The following is a 5,963-nucleotide window of genomic DNA, read 5'->3' on the forward strand; positions in this document are numbered from 1 at the left end:
GGGTAAATCGTTACAAAATATTTAAAAGAATGGCCCTCCTAGTGTTAACACTACCAGGAAATGCAACAATAAGTGGAACTTTGTATTTTTGTCCAATTGAATCTCAATAACAACGGTTCATTTGAATGCTCGTTAACAGTTGCTCTTTCCCTCACCTTATTTGTGTTGAGAAGTTTTGAGCGGTAGGACGTTTTCCTGTGAAGTTTAACGCGATAATGCCGAAAAATATAAGTGCAAAATCTACATTGATCCGGCAATGGCTAACAGAATATTCAGAATTCACTTATGATGGAAAAATAATATTCTGCAAGATTTGTAGCAAACAGGTATGTAACAATAGTTGAAATATATAAATTCTATTAATTTTATTGAGTAGGCCTATAATATTTATACATTGACTGAGCTATCCTGAGGTATAATTCTTTTAAGACCACTACACTTTAACCTTTTAAATTCCGATAGTTAAAGTATTTGCAGGTCATTAAAATTTTGATTGTTCGAACCCACTAACTTTGTGATAGAAATACGGCAATACAACAATTAGGATTTTATTTTAATTCAGTTTACTTTACATTTTTAGATTTCGCAAGAAAAGAAGTGCCACCTAAAGCAGCATGTGCAAGGAGCGGCTCATAAGGCTAAAGTTCAGCAGAAAAATCAACTGCAACAAACTTTACTAACACAGCCTACTTCATCCAATCTCAGCAGCAATTTCTATGCTGATTTAACCAGAGCGTTTGTTGCTGCTAACATTCCCTGGAATGCAATTGAAAATCCGGTTTTAAGAAAGTTTTTACAAAAATACTGCAAACAAAATATCCCATCTGAGTCGACTCTAAGAAAAAATTACTTAGACAGAATATACAATGAAACTTTAGCTTCCATTCGGGAGGATATAGGTGATTCTTACATATGGGTCTCTGTGGATGAAACCTCAGATCCTATGAATAGGTATATAGCAAATATGGTAGTAGGAAAACTTAGTCCTGATGGACCTTCGGTTCCACACCTCGTATGTGTTAAGGAACTTTCGAAAGTGAATAGCCAAGCCATTGCTTATTTTGTAAATAAAGGCCTACAGTCGTTATACTCAGGTAATATAGACGATTCTAAAGTTCTGTTGTTTTGTACTGATGCTGCCTCATACATGGTTGCTGCAGCTCCACTTCTTAAAACATTTTATCCTAACCTCACGCATGTAACCTGTCTAGCACATGGCCTTCACAGGTTTTCTGAAACAATCCGGAATGAATTTCCTCTTGTCAATTCGTTTATTTCTAACACAAAAAAAATGTTTTTGTAAAGCCCCATCCAGGATTTCAATATTCAGAGAGAACTTACCAGATATCCCACTCCCACCTCAGCCGGTTGTTACACAATGGGTAACCTGGATTCAGTCAGTGGTGTATTATTCTAAGTATTTTAAAGAAGTGGTCACAGTTATTGATAAATTACCTGAAACTGATAGTGCAGCGTGTGTGAAAGCAGTGAAAGATTGTCTGAATGACTCACGAGTGAAAAACGATATTGCCTACATCACATCAAACTTTTCTTTCATACCTGCAAGCATTGAACAATTAGAACGTGAAAAACAATCTCTTAGTAGCCAAACAGCAATAGTAAAGGAAGCTCAAGTGAACATAATTCTGCTTTGGGCGAAACTGGGAAAAAAAAGTTAAAAATAAGTGGGACAACGTATTAAATAAGAATGTAGGATTTTCATTGTTGGAAAAAGTATCAAGAGTGATATCGGGGGAAAGTGTAAATGTTCCAGTAAGTATTGATGTTTCTATTGTACCTAATTTAAAATTTGCGCCTCTCACATCAGTTTCGGTTGAAAGAAGTTTTTCTGCTTTCAAAATGATTCTCAGTGACAAAAGGCAAAGGTTAACTGTGGAGAATTTAGAAAAAATTCTGGTGGTGTACTGTGCAGATAATTATAATAAAGTCTGAGCATGGAACTGAATTTCAATAACTTAAAATGAGTAATCTTGATATCAATAATCATTATTTCATTAGTTTCAATATATTAAATTTGTGCAGCTCTGTTTATAAATGTAATATAGTATTCTTTTTCAATGTTTAAACATACTTTTTTGTGCGTATTTTAGTGTATAACTAAACATTTCAGTGAAAGAAATAAGTATGATACCTTGATGTGCCTAAAATGCCTATTTTCATTAAAATAGAGCCTAATTTTACAAATTTTGAGCTTATTTTAGGCGCCTAAAACTGCAATTTTTAGTGCCTAAAAATCCGATGTCTAGTGATGACATATGGTTGTGAAGTTTGGAATTCCGCTCATCCAAGAATCATCAGAAGACTACATGCAATCCAACGATTAGTCTGCTTAAAAGTCACTGGTGCTGACTATATACTACATCAAATGCACAGCTCCAAGATATGTTACAGACTGAATCATTTTATGATTCAAATAACTTTTCTCGAAAGTTGCTGTATCATCCTAACCCTCTCATTCGAGCTCTGGCTACCTGAAGTGAAATTTGATTAATTAAATGCCTTCAAGAAAAGGATAACTAAGTTGGAACTAAAAATCACTTTAATATCTACTTATATTACTTTAAAGTAAAGGCCTTATTTATATATAAGGCTGAAACTTATGTACAAATCAACATCATGACAATAAAAAAAAAATAGATGACAGCAATTCAATGTATCAACAATAATAATTCAACACTCCAGATAGTTGACAGTCGCGAAATGACATTGTAGTTAAAGCAACTGTTCATAACACACAATAAAAAAAAATAATGATGATTTGGTTTATATTTGCATATCGGAAATGTGATTGAATGTATACTACTGTTCCCCATAAATGTCCATGCCATTTAATTATGTCTTCTATAATGATAGTTATGTAATTTTTAATCCATTTCATTTTGCTGTATTTCTCTGATTGCCTTAAAGTGTAACAAGCCAGTGGTCGAAGTAATTGTAAATATTGGTTGCAATCAAAATTTTGGAGATGTTTGTTCAGCATTGGAACAGTCAAACCTTCATAAAATTTTAATATTGTATTTCTACTGTACTTTTTAGTAATGAGTATTAATTTTATTGCACATATTAACCCTCCACAAGCTGGCTTGAAATGCACATGCTGTATGGTAAATGAGTACGAAGTATAAAATGGACCCCACCAGCTTGCCAAGGGTTAATTGTGTGTATTTATTAATTTTATTATAAAAAAGGTACCTATAATAATAATTTATGAAATAATGCTACTGAGATAACTGAAACCAAAAACTTCCTCATTGTTTTTCTCTCTACAATAAACATTAAAGGATTTACTCACTCTTTATTCTTCTCTCTCTCTCTCCCATCCCTCTCTCGCCCTCTTCTCCCATCCCTCTCTCTCCCTCTTCTCCCATCCCTCTCTCTCCTTCTATCTCTCTTTCTCTCTCTCTCCTGCTATCTCTCTCTCTCTCTTTCTCCCTCTATTTCTCTCATTATTTATTCTTTAAATAAAAATCTGCTCGCTCATAGATACATTATGAGACTATTTTTTAAAGCTATTATGAAAAAATCGAATGTTATTATGTTATTCTCACATCGTTTAACATGTTCAGAAGTAAAAAAGAAGCATTTTGAAACGAAGCAATGTACAGTATAATTCATGTGTCCAGAGGTGGCTAATGTTACACAGGAAAGAGTGCTATGGTGGAAAATATTCGATCACAATTCAGTTCATCAATAAATGATGTAGACTGGATGGATCCTGACACCCGCCAGGTGGCACAAGACAAAGCAGAAGCCATGAAGGAGTTGATTGGGTATCCAGACTGGTTTGCTAATAAATCAGCACTTCAGGAATATTACAAAGGGGTAAGCAATTATTATATATATATATATATATATATATATATATTTAAAAAGTACGACACCAATTTTTGTTGTATAGACCTACCACTACTGAATTCATACAGATTTTATACAGCTTTACTGTGGCAAGTAACTGGATGTCGTAGATACTTCTTAAATTGAGCCAGTTATTCTTATAATAATATAATGGAAGTTTAAAAATATTTCCTGTCGTATTAAAAACTGTTTCATTCAGTTAAAACACTTGAAAATTTATTTCGTAAGATTTTAGTTTCAATATGACGAAATACATATTAATGCTTCTTTAGAAAAATAGAATGTTTTGATTCCCTATCTCCAAAATTCGGAGAGTTTTGTTCTTGATCATTTTACGTAAATAAGAACAATGTGTCAAAACTGTGTAAATCGTTTAGCTGTCTAGCCATCCTAGTATTGCTTGTGGTGCATCATGGGAGGTGGGTCTATCTCTAACAGAATGATGATTAATGAAAAACAATGAAATTCTAACAGAAAAAGATGTGTATACTTTGCCAAAACTTGCTTCTGATCACCACAAATTTCACTTGGACTTACGGAATTTAGCTATACATGAATCTCCTGCAAAGGAATTTTACAATGTTACATTTGTTCTGATCAAATTTCTGCACATTTAAAGAACAAAACTAAAATTCTTTCAATAGTTTATTATCTTAATACACTACACTCTTAAATTGACTGAGCTTATTGGGAATTAAGTAAATGGCTTTCACAAAACACACTATGAATTGTTTCATATAAAACAATTTTTACCTCGAAAAGGACGCAAAAAACGAGCAAAATTGTATTTAACTTTTTTTTGTTTGAAATATCTCAAAGAATCTATCTATCTTCGTAGTGTATCCAGCTATTTGCTGTCAACACGTGTTCCACTATGTTTCACTATGAATTTCCTCTTCTTACAAATGATGCGTAAAAAGCACGATGCTGGTTGTATATTTCTGCAGCCACATTCCAAAGATGAAATGTATTCAATATGTATTGGAGAGAATTGTCCAAGGTTATAGGGATTGCAGATTTTAGATTAGTTCTATGGATGTTTGTGACAGGGTAGTTTAAGAAGATATGTTCCAAATCTTCGTTATTGTTGCACCAGCAACAACTACTAGAGTCAACAAGATTAAAACGGTGAAGATACTTCTGAGTGATAATATGGCCTGTCCTGGCTCTTGCTAAGAAAGTTTGTATGTGTCTGGAAATGTTCCGGAACATTTGTAAATCATTAGGTTTCTTTTGAATGTTTTGAAGTACTTGGCCTTTATTGGAAGAAAGCCATAATTCGACCCATAAATTTGTTAACTGCATAATATGTGCTGGTTAAAGAAGTTATTTGCATAGGTTTAGACCCCAAAGATGTTGCCTGTTTAGCAATATTATCCACAATCTCATTTCCAGTAATGCCGCAATGACTAGGTATCCATTGGAACACTATTTCTTTTTGAAGATTTAGTTTATTTAATATTTTTTGTATAGAGATTGTAATTTGTGCATAGGAAGTTGGAGTATATTTCATGATATTTAGAATAGCTCCCATCAGGTCACTGAAAATGCATACAAGTATATCAGATAAGGTAGAGACACGAAGACTTCCCTCAAAGAAGGTTGTATATCATATACTTTTTCATATGATATACAGCCTTCTTTGAGGGAAGTCTTCACATGTAAAAGAGCTGTCTCTATGGCCAGTAGTTCTGTTTCGAGACTAGAGGGAGATGAACATGATATATAATATTTCTCGTTATATTTTGGGATATAATACCTTGCACCTGAAAGTCCATCATCAGGATTCTGTGACCCATCAGTATAGATATGAAGAAAATTTTTATATTTGTTACAGATTAGTTCCATGGCACTAGATTTTAAAACATGTGATGCATCATTCTTAGTATAATCGCCAGGGATAATCCTCTGAAATTAATGACTTTAGTTAATGTTCACCCTGTAGGGGCTATATTGTTGTAATCAAGCATTATATAATAATTATGTATACTGTGTGTATTTCAAACTATAGTACACAGGAAATTGACATTATCATAAGAAATCCATGTATAAAAAATTGAAAGTGAAATTTCATGTAGCTGGCCATG

Source organism: Periplaneta americana, chromosome 12 (assembly GCF_040183065.1).
Source record: "Periplaneta americana isolate PAMFEO1 chromosome 12, P.americana_PAMFEO1_priV1, whole genome shotgun sequence".
In the NCBI taxonomy this organism is placed as follows: domain Eukaryota; kingdom Metazoa; phylum Arthropoda; class Insecta; order Blattodea; family Blattidae; genus Periplaneta; species Periplaneta americana.